The sequence below is a fragment of the Octopus bimaculoides genome, chromosome 8, assembly GCF_001194135.2.
Source record: "Octopus bimaculoides isolate UCB-OBI-ISO-001 chromosome 8, ASM119413v2, whole genome shotgun sequence".
Classification (NCBI taxonomy): domain Eukaryota; kingdom Metazoa; phylum Mollusca; class Cephalopoda; order Octopoda; family Octopodidae; genus Octopus; species Octopus bimaculoides.
Window position 1 is genome coordinate 92,052,726 of NC_068988.1, and position 17,288 is coordinate 92,070,013.

A 17,288-nucleotide genomic window follows, 5' to 3' on the forward strand; every position below is an offset into this window, starting at 1 on the left:
TATATATATATATATATATATATATACACACACACACACAATATTCAGCTTCACTTATAGTAGAATAAGATATGTGAACCAAATCTCATGACTGCAAGTCAACACATGTGAAAATACATGAGCAGAGAGGAACGGCCTAGGTTCTAAAAAGGAAGGGCTGAGAGCTGGACATAAAAAGGGTGATGAGAGGGGAGGACAAGTGGATCCAGAATGACTGAGTGGAGGTGGCATGAACCCAGCCAGACCCAAGGAGTAGATGCCACTGCAGTAATTGGAGAAAAGGCTGAGGAGAAAATGCATCCGGAAACCACAAGGTGAAGCATGTGTGAGTGACTTTATGCCAGTCAGTCAGTCAGGTGGTTCTTTTCTGGATACAGATTATGAAAACTGTGTTCGCAGCAGCACTGTCCCAGACATGGCAGAAATACACCAGTGTATGCTTCACTTTAGCTTTGTTGGGTGTCAATGATTGTTGGGAGCAGGAATATTTTATGGCCTTGAAATAAAGAACCAGTCATTAGGATGTGTCTAAGGGGTGTGTGTGATGTGATGTTTTATTGATGGAAATAGTTGAAAGTGACAAGACTAGCATATACCCCTCCAGGTTGATAGTTCAACAGCTACTGTTTTTATCTCCAACACAGCCATTAGAAGTTTATCAACATTTGTTAATGGATGAGTCACAGCTTAAAAGATTTGTACATAATTTGGCTGCTAATTTAACCTGTTATAATGTGACATTCAATTGCCATGGGACAAAATTTCAGACTGAAAACTGGTCATCAGAAAAACTAGTCAGTGTTGTTTAGCAACATTATGAATCATTAATCTAAAAGATTTATTCTGCTCTATGTTACTGTGAGGGCTGGGAAAGGGGGAACCAAGCCAGTTTAAAAAAAACAACAGGGAGTTGTAAAAGGCAGAGCATCAACACATGCAGACTCTTCTTCATTTGAACAACTTCAAATGGCTGTTGTTACTTAATATAGAAAAAAAAAAGAAAAAGCATAGCCCCAGCCAGTGCTGTCTAACAAGGAATTGAGCATGTCATTTATAGGATTGTTGCTTTTCAAGATAGATTTATGTAGGCCAACAAAATGTTATTTTACTGCAATTTTATTTCATTAGCTTTTGCAGACAAAGAATAAACTGTCATTAGAAATGTAAATACATTTAACAAAGATATTCCCTTTAATGGTTAATTGAAATTCATTTGATAACCATAAAGTTTGATTCCATAACATCCTCTCAAAATCTTGTTTCCTACTAATATTCAGGTTAGAGATTTTCACCGTAAACCTCTCTAAACTTGTGGTTAGTAAAAGATATGAAATAACCATACAGTGTAGTAATATCAATGTAGATGCAGTTACAGCTATGCAGCAAAGAGATTTGCATGGTGGACAAATATTTTCTAGGTTGTAGCCTTGGGTTGACCCATACCTTTTAAGTGGAATTTGTTAGATGAAAACTGTGCAGAAGCCTCATGTATATATCATCATTTTAACATCAGTTTTACATGCTGGCATGGGTTGGATGATTTGACAGGAGCTGGCCAGCCAGAGAGCTGTCCAGGCTCCAGTTGTCTGTTTCCACAGCTAGATGCCCTTCCTAACACCAATCACTTTACAGTGTCTGCTGAGTGCTTTGGAGAGTTCTGCTTAAGTTTACTGGTGGGTTGTGTAATGTTGTCTTATATTAAAATTCTAACTTAATAATTTGATAAACAGTAATTGATAATATAAGTACCAAACTGAAAATCGGGTCCATATGACTAACTCTAGAAGGTAGTGCACCAGCATAGCAGCAGTTCAGAAGCAGAAACAAGCAAAAGTGTAATACATACTGTAGTAATATATGATTGTGACTACAGACTATAGTAATATGGCTATACAAGATAGTAATACAGACTAAACCTGAATAGATTTGTATTTCCCATTGTTTTATTTATGTGTACATAAGTCATATATACAAAGAGTATAGGGAACGTGTGTACAAAGTGTATACAAAAGCTTGTGTGTGTGTGTGTGTGTGTGTGTGTGTACCTACATATAATACAAGTTAATATAAAAGTAATGTAGGTACCAGTATACATAAAAGTTTATAGGCAATGTATATTTGAATAAAAATATGGGTTGGAACAAAATGGTTAACTGGACAAGAGATATACTGTACGAACCTAATCAGCCCTAAATAATATGGAAATACAAAATTTTCACTGCTAACGCCATAGACATTATTTAGATAACTCAGTCTCTTTGATTGGCCCACTGCCAGGTAGTGTATTTATGATACAAACATACACAATCTATTCCCCCTAGCATGCAGAAAAAAACAGTCCATGTTTCTCTGGTATTGGTTACAGTTTATCTATTATAACTACTGGTGTTTACTAGCCAATGCCGAAGTCTGATCTATACTCTATTGGTCTAATTCAGCTATCTTTGTATATAGGTACAGAGGAAAAAACAGTAAATTCAGAGTTGAAACAGAGATAATTGAACAATGAAATATTTTGTGGCTAAAGTAGAACCTTAATGATATCTGAATTAATGAGCACTTGATGTCCATGCAAACTCAAGTCCACCAAGCTGTAAATATGCACCTGATGTTAAACACAGCCCACCACAGCAAACCTTGCATCAGTATGTCAAGTTGGTTTTCAGTGTTTGAGCATCAGATCTCTAAGGGATGGGAGACTCACTCTAGGATACTTTTCTACAGAAACTTTGCATATACCTTGATTGGCGGGTCAGCAGGAGTCAGAACTTAATTAAAATTCTTTGTAATACAGGGCCAAAATGAAATCATTTGACGACTTTTTTCACAAAAAGACATACAACAACAATGGTTTTCCTCATTTATCTCTAAGTGAACTACATAAGTAGACTGGCTAACAATTGTAAATAAATAAATAGTTAGACTACATTTTAGGCTGGTGCTTCTTAAAGTGAGTGGTACTGTCTCCTGGGGTGCACTAAAAAATTTTATATGGGTACTGGGGGCAAAAGGACAATAAGGGGAAGGGGTTGAGAGATGTATCTATACAGTTTTTTAATCTCTCACAGCACTGTTTTAATCCATTTTAGCATTCAGATTACTGTCAAATGTAAAGCTCATTCACTTGCATCATTTTGAATTAATCATAGCTTTGAGATTTCAATGATATAGATGTTTATTATCAGAAGGACATTGAAAGGTAGGTGTGAGAAGCTGGATCTGGCTAGTTTGAACATAACACAGATCGGATATTTTGGGCGAATATAACCAGTTTAAATGCTAAAGGGCTAAACATTAACTTTTAAAATATAAAACAATAAACTGCTGGTTGGCTACAATCACAATAGCAATAACATACAACAACAAGAATTCAAAATGTAAATAAGTGAATAAGCAAAACTAAGTATATACCACTTATGATTATTGTAGGGTGGTGCTATGGTAAGTAGTTACTTGTGTTAAACTAGAATCTGGAATTAAATTATTTGAACCAGATATTTATGTGTATGTACAATAAAAGGAAGAGTTGTGCTGAATCATAGTAGAGATGCATTGAGAAAGTGTAAGTAGACAAAAAAAAGGGTCAATAGTTTAAAAAGTTTGAGAAGCAGTGTTCTAGACTATTCAACAGCTACATCTTGGACTGTCATAAATTTTTTTTTTTTTTCCCAAGAGGAAAAGGATACAAAGTGTCAGATATCATGATTACATATAAATCCAATATTATAAATCATAGGAGAACTGCAGCACTCAATTCAAGTTATCCAACAAACTAAGGCTACAACACACAGACTAGACCAACTGAGAACCTTTTTTATGTGATTTCATCAATTTATTTTGACGATAATAAAAATTGATTTAATTTGAGAGAATATAGTAGTAATGTGTGACAGGAAAGAGATCCAGTCATTCTTTTTAAAGTAGTTACAAAAGGGGGGGGGCTACAGAATATAAGTAGTCTTGTGTCTCCAATGCGTTTACACCAGAATTTCTAACACTCTTGGCAAAACTGTAGCCTGTCCCTAATGTTAGAGTCTTTCTATAGTCTGAGTCTGTTTCACCAGTATCAACTTCACTTTTCAACTCTCCAGGTTGTTAATATTGAATTCAATTAACTATACACTCTCTCCAAGATGTGGACTTCTGTTAGAGTCAGAAGAAACCATAATTATTAAGTTGCTTGGGGTTTGGTTTGGTCCAGACTTCCAGGTGGTGAAAAACTGGGACGAAGTGATGAGCAGGGTAGCCAACCTCACTCAGAAATGAGCTGAGAAGAAGCTGTCCCTGAAAGGTTGAGCGGTGGTGGCGAATGCGTACATTGCATCCGTCATCTATTATTGCTTGACTGTCACCCCTTGCCCTGTTTGCTGGTTGATCAAGCTGGTGCGCTTACTCTTCCGCTTTCTGTGGAAGGAGCACGTTCCACTGGTCAGACATTCCATCTGCTGTCAACAGCCACTGAATGGAGGGCTGGGTGTGCTATGGTTGCTGATGTGCATACATGTGCTGGGGTTGTGGCATCTCCAGCATTTCCTTGATAGTGAGCAGGTGTGGTCACCGTTTGCAAGAGACAGTTTCCCACAACTCATCTCTTTGACTGAGCTGCAATCTTGGATTAGGTGTAGACCGAGGAGGGACGCTTGGCACCCCAAGTGCCATCAAGCGCTCACAGCCCTCCACCAGCCAGGGAATGCAGTTGGTGGTAGTGCTACTCTAGCGTTCTATAGAGGGCTTGTGGAAGGAAAGTGAAATGACATTCTTGGGGAAACTCTGGCCGTTGATGAAGATCAATTAACTGGTCTGTTTCGGAGAACTTTTGGGCCTGGGCCTATGGATAACTTCCAGAAATCCCTTGCCTGGCAGTGCTACCAAGGAGCGCTGCCTGTTCGGGATAAACTGTACAGACACAGAAGTGCTGTCAGTCGGGCCTGCCTGAGGTGCGCCCAGAACAATGAAACCGTTCAGCATGCCCTAGTCCAGTACCCGAGTATTGCTGACCTGTGGGTTTACGTCGAACACCTGCTGTCGCATGTAGAATGGATCCAGCTATCAGCTGAATCCATTGTGAAGATTGCTCTGCTGCCTCCTTTCGGCAGGGAGGGGAAGGCAATTTTTATTTGTCTAGTAGCTGTGGCGAAAGAGGTAATGGTGGACCCATTTGAAAGGGCTAAAGACAGACACTTCCTTCTCTGACCAAGCCCTCATCAACTTTTTCAAGTTTCACTTGAAAAGGAAGTTGAGGGTGAAGAGGGAAGTGTTGCCTTGTAGCAAGTTTGTTGAAAGGTGGGTGAATGTTGGAAGAAGTGTGAAAGGACCAATTCTGAGCGTGCACCTATAAAAAAAAAAAGAAGGGCTCTTGCCCTGTTGTTCAGTTACCTCTGGCTTTTGTTGGTTTTTTCCACGAGGACCTTAAAGCGCCTCCCCTATTGGGAGATCAATTTGTTTAATTTTTAATTGTTATCTGAAAACACATTGTATTGTCCTGTTTTTGTCTTTTATGTTGTTGCATGTCATTTAATGTTTTGCATGTGAGCCTTTGTGACCAATAAAAGAATTAATTATTATTATTATCATCATCATAATCATCACATTCTTCTACATTTTGAGTTACAATCCTGCCACAGTCAACTCTGCCTTCAAATAAAGTACTAGTCAAACACTAGGGTCAATGTAATTGACTTCGTCCCTGCCCCCCAAATTGCTGGCCTCATGCCAAAATTCGAAAGAATTATTATTTTTATGACAGAGGTAGCAAGATGGCAGAATCATTAGAATGCTTGACAAAATGCTTAGCAGCATTTCTTCCATCTTTACAATCTGAGTTCAAATTCCACAGAGGTTGACTTTGCCTTTCAGGGTTGATAAAATAAATGGAATAACTTCTGCCTCTCTTCAAAATTGCTGGCCTTGTGCCAAAATCTGAAAGGGTTATTATTGTTGTGATAACAGGATGGGTGATGTAGTAGAGCACAAAGTTAAATGCTTTGCCATTAGTTTCCTTAAGTCTATGTTCTGAATTCAAATCCTCTAACAGGAATCAACTTGGATCTTTCATCCCACAAGGGTCTATAAAATACACATTTGTCATGTTCCTGCCCCATGCAATCAGATCAACAAACAACTCTTGGTGACTTCTTTCACAAGTGTTAAGTGCTAGTCATGAAATTTTCATGGAAGAATATAAAAGTGTTTCCCCATAGCCTGCCTTTGAGTATTTTTCACAAGATACCATTTGTCAGTTATATACCGGCAAGTTTGTCACACTTGCATAGACAAACAAACAAGAACCAGCACCACAAAGCATTTTGGTTAAAGCTCTAACAAGTTTGCTTATCTACTACTTCGAACTGGCACTTTACTGTATTGACCTCAAGAAAGATGAACGGCAGGACTTGAACTTGGAATATAAAGCACTAGAAGAAATACAAGTCCAATGTGCTTATCAATCTCAATCTGCCATACTGTTATCATCCTTTACAAACCGGTAGCTTTATGCTAACATATCATTTATTATAACGTTAGAGCAAGGCAGTAAGCTGGCAGAATCATTATCACACTGGAAAGAAAAGATTGTTTAGCAACATTTCTTCTGGTTTTACATTCTGAGTACAAATGTCACCATGATTACTTTGCTTCAATGTAATTGACTAACCCCTCACCACAAAATTCCAAATTTTGTGCTGATAGTAAAAAGGATTATGAAACTAGATCATTTCTGTTAACTATTATTCTCTTTTACTGGTTAAAGTCACTGGACTGCAGACATGGTAGAACAAGCACCACCTTTATGGGTATTTAACTGATAAGATCAATCCTAGCACTTGCTAGTAGCTATTTTATCAATCTCTGCTTATCAGAAGACTAAGTTACTATATTTTACCTCTAAATAAGGCATGCAACACAACACATTAGTCCTTCATTAACATTAACAAAAGATTAATTTAACATATAATAATAAAATCATGACAGGAAGTTTTGATTTAAATATGTATACATCTTAAAAGGAGAGGTTTTGACCATAGAACCAGAGGGGATTTGGTATTAAAAGAGTCAACAGAATGATGTTAAATACAATATATTGACATATTTTGTAAGTGAACCCTAACCCTAACCCTAACCCAATAACTGGAAGTGTTGGTCAAATGGTCACTATTATCATATATGATGATATTCATGTTTATTTACTGATCTATGAGAGGCTATGGAAGTTTCAGATACATGTGTTAGATTTGATGTCTATAAACATTCCACAGTATAACACCATTATCAGCAATATTCTCTAATTATTCCTCGCATAATGGAATTAATGATGGCACTGCACAAAAAAGGTATCAAAAGAGAAAAATAATTTGTCAGTTACATTTTGAATTACAATGTAACTTTTTTTTTTTTTTCAATTTGAGTACCAGTAGCAGTACCAATTGACACCATAGGACTTCGACTGAGGGGTTTCATACATATATTTACAGTAGAATAGGCTCCACGCAATAATCAGGTATTTTCTCTAGCAACACAGCTTCAATAATACAGTTTACTTTGTAATTCATCAAAATGACTACAACAATTTTAATATCAGTACACTGAACCAAAGACAATAATCTACAACAAAAACTTCACTACTCCAGAATTGAAATATTTGTTTCAAATTCTAGCACAAGGCCAGCAATTTCAGGGGAGGGGACAAGTCGATTACATTGACCCCAGTATTCAACTGGTCTTTATTTTATCAACCCCGAAAGGATTAAAGGTAAAGTCAACCTCAGTGGAATTTGAACTCAGAATGTAAAGATGGACAAAATACCACTATAAATTTTGCCCAGTGTCTTAACGGTTCTGCCAGCAGGCTACCTTAAGAATTGAAATATCAAAACCAGAATTTATCATGGAAAGGAGAAAAAACGTTTGAAGATATAGTTATTTTAATTCATCATTATAGTTTTAACACTAATACATTTTATTGCATAATAGGTGTGCATAACATAACCCCTAAAGTTGATTTAACCCTTTCTGATGAAACATACTGACTTTCTTCCAATTAATTTGGAAAACAATGAAGAATTTAGCAAAATAACATTATCAAACTGATGTCTGTAACATAAATTAACACAAAATTTTGACGGGAAGATCCAGATCACTTTAAAACAGGAAGTTTGAATCATAGAATCAAGAGTGGTTTCAGGCAGGCTAGTAACAAAAAGATCGACCAAACCAAATTACCCAGTCTTTTCCAGATCTATTTTGACCATTATTCACAGATTTTATTTAATCTAAACTTGTTATATCAGTATTTTTTAACAAACTTTCATTTTATATACTGCTGGGGTTCTTTCAATAAATAAAACACTGAGCCAACAGAATGAATCTAAAACTGCCACTTGGTGAGAACTTACATGTATGTCTTTTAGGCAAGTACGGAGATCAGACATCTTGTTAGAGGTGGTACTAAAAATTCCATACAGATCTTACTCCTGTTTTTCTCTTTTGACTCAAAAGCAACAAAGTACTATGACCAAAATGAAAACTTTACACTAAAGAAGATGTGAAAAAGAAAAACGACAGAGTACAAAATATTTTAACAATGTCCATTATATACTAAGTCTATGATCCAGTGACCATGTCAGCTGAATGTTGTTTTATATGAAAGACACTACTTGATCCTCCCATGCTATCTCTCTAAAAAGAAGCAAAAATAAATTATCAATGAATAATTTATAACGATTAATTGACAACAAAGACAGTTGGAATGGTCAGTGACCTCTAATAAAGCCTGATGCTACAAACTAGATATATGTAACTGATTATATATAACAATATGACACAAGACAGTCCAGCCTGTTGCTGTCATCAAGATAACAGTAGACATCACACTGGACAGTACTTGTGCTACTATATTTTGGAAGATACAGTTGTACAGAAATGGCCCTGTGGCTAAGAGGTTTGCTTCACAACTGTACTTAGGTTTGATAGAGTTGCATGGCAACTTAAGGTGTCTTCTCAATAGTTTCAAGTTGACCAATACTCTGTGAATGGAATTTGACAGATTTATTATTCTACATACAGCTTTTACTATCAGTCAGTCCCTTTGTTCCATGTTGACTGGCTGGAGAACAATGATTTTGGAACCTTCCAACAATATCATCCAGTCTATCAGTGATCAGCAGTATTGATGCGCCTTGGAAATATCAATTCTCTTTTAGATCATACTGTAACACACTTTCCCCCTCTCCATTATTTTTTTTATGCAACCACCACAGCAAACTGGGTGCAGTTGAAACAAGTCCAACCACATAGTAATTATTTTGTTCTGCAACTTGCTGAGCTTGATCTCGCCCACGCCGCCCAGTTTTGGTCTCTCTCCCATTTACCTTTGTCATATCGATGATGGAAGAATTTTCTGCTTCCTTCACAAGTTTACAAATCACTGCATTCAAGGACAGTCAGGTAGGGCATTGTACATCTCGCCTTGTAGACCTTAATTCTACCTGAAGTATGTGGATGATACTGTACATTATTGTGCTCACACTTCACACAATTCCCTCAGCCCTTCATATTCCCTCCTAATGCATCATCACTCAGCAATCGGGACTTCTCTTGTCAGTTTGATCATGCAACTAAGATCAGGGACTTGCTTCATGATTTGCAATATGGCTAAGGAACATGAGCAAAGCCACATAGCCTCCACCTCCACCTGCACCTTTCTGTCATTGGCAACATTCTCTTGCCCTTTTTATAGAAAACAGGACGCAACTTAGTGTTGACTATCACCGACACTGATGCACTTTCATTTTTAGTGCATTGACAAGGATACCCAAGACTTGGTTACGGCACCAAATACACTCTGCACAAGAGGGTGTCCATAGCCTTTGTGCCAATGATTATCAACAGTGCTGCTCTGAACCTCCTATAAACTAATATTGGCTGAGAATTGAAGCACATCATACACTGCATGCAAGACTAATCCCAACCTAGCTGGTTCCCTTTTCTATATGGTCCATGATAGCTTCCATTGCTCAGCTGTTTCCTATGCTGTCCATGCACAGTGGTTTCCTAACGCTACAACCTTAGTCACATGTAGCTCCCATTCAGTAAGAAAATATCTTTGATCACAATATTTCATTTGCTTCAATAGTTCTGGTGGGATATTCACATGTTCCACATCAGACCCAGCCCAGCTTGTGATCTGCACCACAACTATCTCTATGCTTATTTCCAAGATGATCCCTACCATTCCACAGCTTTTCTCATGTTGTAGTTCCTTCCTGTCAACACTTATGGCTAGATCTAAAACTTAAGGTAAAAACCTTTGATATCATCATCAAAGATTTTTTAACATCCACTTTTCCAAGCTTTCATGAGATAGAATTTGTTGAGGTAGATTTCTATATATGGATGCCCTTCCTGTACAGTAACTCTCACCTGGTTTCAACTGAAGTAACAATTCCCAGCTTATCAAAGAATGAACAGCCCAGACATAGTTACAAGTCCCTTTTGTTTTCAAAGGCCAAGCAACAGGCCAAGACATGTCAAGAAGCATAGACATGCTTTCAGAGTTAACTACCAACATCTGACAACCACCTGCATTGACAGCAAAGCTGTTGTTTTGTTTACATTCAACGAAAAAAATTAAGTATACAGTACAATGGAATTGGTGCCATCAACAAAGGCACAACTGGATACTGCTTGATATCTAGTATCTATCCTGAGTTCAAATACCACCAAAGACATTGATATAATTACTAGAGTGAAAAACAAGTTATTCTGGTATATTATACCCATGGTCAAATTTGCCTATCATCCTTTTGGTATCAATAAAATAAAGTACAGATAAGTACATGGAGTGGGGTTGATGTAACTGTTTAACTCTTCATGAATTATTGGCCTTGTGCTATTGTAAAAAGATTTATTATTAGAGTTAACAACAGGCCACAAATTTCGAGGGGAGGGTACATTCAATTATATCAACACTGTACTTATTTTATGACCTTCAGAACAACTAAATGCATGATCGACTCTGAAAGAATTTAAACTCAGAACATAAAAGGACATTAACTAGGTCTATCATTTCTACCATTCACCACAATAATTTACACACAAAGCTAAGAATTTTGAGGGCAGGTTGATATACTATTTTCATCAACTCCAAAACGATGAACAGCAAAATTGACCTTCATAGGATCTGAACTCAGAACAAATAATACAGGACATTTTGTCTAATGTTCTAATGATTCTGCCAATTAAACTACCCTTATAATTGTTTCTAACTTCTGTGGTGAGGACCATGTGAAAGCTGTTAGAGCTCTCTTTGACCACCCACAATCAATTTTGGTGTAACTCTAGGATTCAGCTTGTACCTCACATTCTTTCTTCATCAATGATCTACTTGCCATTATATCCAACAATATCCATTCTTAAACAGGTTACACCATTCTTCGTTCCTTTGTAACCTTTCCAATCAAAGTTTCATCCACAAGCAACCTAGACACACCTCAAGAATAAAAACCTCAAAAGCATGTTTCAAAGCGGTCTTACCAATCTTTCAAAAATGTAAAACAAGTGTAATGTTATCATCCAACCCATCCCTTAAATATCAGTAGCATGATACTACAAGGGGGTACTGCTCCAACATCTGGGATGGCACAGCTACTGTACAACAGACATCCTAGATCACATCCATAGAAAGCATGTCATCTGACTGAAGTTGCTAAAAGACATGCTCCACCCCAACTCAGAGGTGTTGTCTCTTCTCTACCTTTTCGACCACTACTTTAATGTCATCTGCTTCTCAGAACTAGCTGGTTTTCAGGCCAACTCCATTCAGGCACTCCTGATTCACTTAATTTTTTCCCCCTTTCATCACTTCTTTAGTTCCAAACCTCCAGTCCTTCAGCTGTTATGTTCAGTCTTTCATCTCATGGACTGTTGCTCCTCTGGAATTCCCTCCCTGGTGGTCTCTTTCCTGTAGTTGTTGATTAGCAAAAGTTTTAAGTGATACATTAACTACATTGATTTCATCAGTCATAGAAGGCTTGTGAAAACTATGGGCACTGTCCTTTCCTTCAGACCTAGCAAGTAAAAATTAAATAACAAATAAATATTTCTTCCCATCCAGTGTATGTTTCTTCCATTGTTGAATTTGGATCTACTCTACTGACTTTCTGTTTCAAAGAATACAAGTTCTGACACCAAACTCTTAGCCAGAACACTATGTTTCTGCAACTAATACCTTCATATTTTGCAATACTCTCACTTCCTTTTTAACAGTACCAAAACTGACAGAAATTACATGCTCTTGATCATTCAAAAGTTGTAAATCCAACATTATATGTAAGGTGCTGGAATGGCTGTGTGATGAAGAAGCTCAGTTTGTGATTGCATGATTCCAAGTTTGACACCACTATGTAGCACCTGTGGCAAGTGGTCAATCTTTCATCTTCAAACTGACCAATATTTGAGATGGAAAATATGCACAAGCCCATTTTATGTACATGTACACACACACATATATATATATATATATATATATATATACACACATACATACGACATACACACATAAAATGTATATGTACTGGCTTCTATATATATATATGGATCTAAATAAAACCAGTATAATTACTTATGTTTGTGTTCTTTTATGCATTGTAACTTAGCAGTTCAATTTATTCACAAAGTTTAGTGTATGTAAGAAGTCAATCAAACATGTCCCCCGACATTCTTCTTTTTCTTCTTGAATTAACAACCAATAATAATTATCACCTCTAATCAGTATATAGACAGTACTACCTCTTGCAGTCATCCTAGATATGCAACATATTGAGGAACATATCAACATATTGAGGAACAGAGACCTGAAGAACATCCCTCAATGAATAAATGATAATCTAGTCTATGAATTATCAGAGTTGTTAGTTAGAGCATCAAATGAAATAAGTTATAGTATTTGTTCACCTTACTACGCTCTGAGTTCAAATTCCAGTGACGTTAACTTTTGCCTTTCATTCATTCATTCAGAATCAATAAAAAAAAGAATTTAGAAAGAAAGAAGAAAAAAGAAACAATCTATAGCTGTAGATTAACAGAATTGTAAGAATGTTGGTCCGGATGCCTTGTGGTTATTGTTCCAGCTCCTTACATTCTTAGTTCAAATTCCACTACAGCCTACATTTATCACCATCTGATTTAACACGATCACCTGACATTTTGGGTGTCTTTAGCAAAGTCCGGTGTTACAAGCATTTGGGCCAAGTTTCCAGTTTAAGGGTATTTTTCTCCGACCCATGAATGTTAGGCTAGTAAAAGGTCAGGAGTACGGTTTTAATCACTGACTAAAAGATAAAAAAAACTTCAGCAGTATGCAAGATACAATTTACTGAACAGGTGAAAATCATAACACCTGTCTTCCTCATGGCGACGCACAAGTAAAAGCTTTCAAAGACCTCTAGAGATGCTAAGTTTCATCATTTCAGTTCATCTCCCATTGGAACCACTTATTTATAACACTGCCAAAACTGCATCCCTAAGAGGAGACCTCCCTTAATTAAAATAAGAAAATACTTCAGCTCTGATGCATTACCAATCTTGTCCAAAGCAAGTTTAATCCAGATTTAGAGTACTGCTCACATATCTGATACTGATCAACTGCTACACACACAAACACCTGAGATCATACTTCATACAAATACCCTCCAAATGATTGATAAAGAAATTTCCCCCTGCTAACTAATGCTCTCTATTACCATAACTACAACAATTTCTGTTCATCTAAGACATCAATACGTATTGGGTCATCCCATAAATAATGTGGTTTTTTCAATTCCATGAACTAAAAGTTGGAGTGGGATGGGATAAACTATCTGCATCAACTTGCTATAAAAGCAGATAGTAATTTTACTTTGTCTTTATTCTTAGTGCAAGTTTTGAAGAGTGCAGTTTGATTTTAACAGTTATTTTTTCAAAGCTATAATGGAAGCATATTCAGCATATTTTGCTTTATGAGATCAATAAAGGCAGCAACGCAACAGAAAGTATGAGGAATATTTAATGCAGTATATGGCGAGCGAACAATAAGCGTAAGCCAGTGACAATGGTGGTTCCAGAAATTCCAAACCGGAAACTAGTCTAGAAGATGAGCCTCGTCTTGGAAGATCTCTAGAGCTCGACGATGGTGGAACAAAATCCCATCATAACTGTTGAGGAACTAGCAGAGAAGCTTGATTTGGTCATTCAAGTCAGCACTAAAAGGTAAAAGACCATCTTTGGTTTCATGACAAAAGGTGTTCTTCCATCAGGATAATGCTTGGCCATATACAGTGAGGATGACATTCCAAAGGCTGGAGTAGTTTCAATGGGAAATGATGCCCCACCCACCAGACATTTCCCCATCTGATTATCATTTATTCCACAGTCTTCAAAATTATTTGAACAAAGAAAATATGAATTCTGTAGACGAGGTCAGAACAGTATTGGAGGAGTAGTTTTTATCCAGAGGGGCCTTACAAGTCTCCTAGATAGATGTAAGAGCATTGTAGAAAATTAAGGAGAGTATATTTTAGATTAAAAAAGAACATTATCTTAGTTTTGAAAAATAAAAGAAGCATAAAAAAAAAGCATTATTTATGGGATGACCCAATATATCAGCTTATGCAGGTCGTTCCTTCTCTCATCATCTCTATCTCTCACACAAAAAACTCACATGTGAAAAACCTCACTCAACCTTAATCCTTAAAAGTGCAGCCCTCCAGAATAGTCTTTTCCAAAAGGCATCAACCCGACAAAAATTCATGCTGAATATCGTCATCGTCGTTTAACGTCCGATTTCCATGCTAGCATGGGTTGGACGATTTGACTGAGGACTGGTGAAACCAGATGGCTACACCAGGCTCCTATCTGATTTGGCAGAGTTTCTACAGCTGGATGCCCTTCCTAACGCCAACCACTCAGAGAGTGTAGTGGGTGCTTCTACGTGTCACCCGCACGAAGGCCAGTCAGGCGGTACTGGCAACGGCCACACTCAAAATGGTGTATTTCATGTGCCACCCGCACAAAAAAAACAATCACACCAAATTGTGTACTGCTCCTCTTGAACTCATAAAAAGAATCCCAATAATCAATGATCCCTAACAACCAGTTGTTATGTAACAAATCTACAATTGTTACATAACTAAAATCACAATATTAAACTTTATGGTTGTTGTTAAACAATTAAACCTAACAATATTAAACTCTATAGTTGTGGCATAGTCAGCCCTAACACAATTAACCCTTTAGCATTCAGATTTCTTTGTCAAATGTAATGCTTATTTAATCACATTGTTTTGAGTTAATCCTGCATTATCTTGTAGCATCAAGATGTCTATGATGTGACTACTTATTTTTAGAATGACACTGTAGGGTAAGTGTGAGAAGTTGGATCCGGTCAGTTTTAACACAAAACAGAGAGATTATTTGGACCAGATATGGTCCTGATTAAATGCAAAAAAGTTAAACTCCTTGTTACACACTGAAACTTAATATTTAACTCTATAATATCAATCTCATGGTTGCTACATAATCCTAACAATATTAAACATTATGGTTGTTACAATTAATACATATACTGTTGGCACCTGGTTGATTCTTTTTTCTTTAATAGCTCAGAATAGTCTTCAGTTTTCTTTTAGTAGTGCAGTCTGGCTGATGATGAGCCATGTCTTGTGCGACCCTCTTCTCATAAATGGTCGGTCATGCCTGACTTAGAACAAGGACAGGACTCATAGCTGAAGTTATCCTTCAGAGATTTTGATGATACAATTGTTCATTTTTAGAATGAGATTACATTCACAAATATAGTATAATAATTATGTCTTCAATTCTATACTTAAGAGTTACAACAGAAGATGAAACTAGAAAACAAATCGTTGCATTAGCATAAATGGTAGAGTATTTATTGAACCAAAAACCCTATAGTATTTTAGGAGTGGCTCTTTCTTGCTTCCAGTGGACAATAAAATATATACCAGTCATATATACTTTGCAGCCTCTTTCATCAACAGCATTCCAGTACAGCCCTACTAAATTTGGCAGTGTGCCTAGTCAACAGAAATCAATAGTAGAAAAAGATAGAGAATTGATGCTACAAGAATCAAATAATTGGTCCATAAGTCAGTGGCTGATAGAAGATTGTATTGATTAAATATGAAAAATTGTAAAAAAAGAAACAAAAAAAACTTTCCACTATTTCCGCTGCATTTCAAAAGAACAGTTTCTAAATGTTATAAAAATTCACAAACGTACATACACTTACATATATACATGCATGGGGGGAGAAAGGGTAGAGACATACACACAAAAGTATATAGATAAAGGATTGACTATATAGTAAGAAGTTTATTCTCAACCAGATGGTTTTGCGTTCTGTCCCACAACATGGAAAATTAGGCAACGGGCTGAGGTGGTGAGGCAAGACCTTCGTACATTGGGCCTCACCGAGGCGATGACTACTGACCGAGACCTTTGGAAATGTGCTGTGCGTGAGAAGACCCGGCAAGCCAAGTAAGATGGTTGCCAGTGCCCCTGGACTGGTTCTTGTGCGGGTGGCACATGAGATGCACCATTTTGAGCGTGGCCGTTGCCAGTACCGCCTGACTGGATCCCGTAGGATTTTCGAGCGAGATCGTTGCCAGTGCCCCTGGACTGGCTTGTGCGGGTGGCACATAAAAGACACCATTTCGAGCGTGGCCGTTTTCGTGCGGGTGACACGTAAAAGCACCCACTACACTCTCTGAGTGGTTGGCGTTAGGAAGGGCATCCAGCTGTAGAAACTGTGCCAAATTAGACTGGAGCCTGGTTTGCCATCCGGTTTCACCAGTTCTCAGTCAAATAGTCCAACCCATGCTATCATGGAAAGCGGACGTTAAACGATGATGATGATGTAGCTCTGAACTGACCAAAACTTAAAAGTCGACAGCAGAGAGGGAAATGAAAGGCGCTGATCATATGTCTCTGTGTGATACTGTTTCCTTGTCTTCATGTAGTGTAAGATTTCTAAACAAGCAGTGCCTAATTGCAGATTCTGTGCAAATGTATCTGGCAATAAAGAAATATCACCTAAATTAGAAACAACTGTGTTGACAAGAAGGGCTCTAGTTCTCGAAAATCCGTCTTGCAAATTCTGAATGTCACCTACAAAAACATGCAAAAGTGCATGTATCACGATGATAATGTATGCACACATATTATATAATATGCATATATGTGTATATATATATATATATATATATATATATATATATATATATATATATATATAT

The 17,288-nt window shown here is 37.1% G+C and overlaps 1 protein-coding gene across 8 annotated transcripts in view; it reads right to left on the reverse strand.

The window, feature by feature from the left end:
- LOC106874579 (single-stranded DNA-binding protein 3) overlaps positions 1-17,288 on the reverse strand; it is a 187,570-nt gene that overhangs the window by 126,757 nt on the left and 43,525 nt on the right. The window lies entirely within an intron of this gene.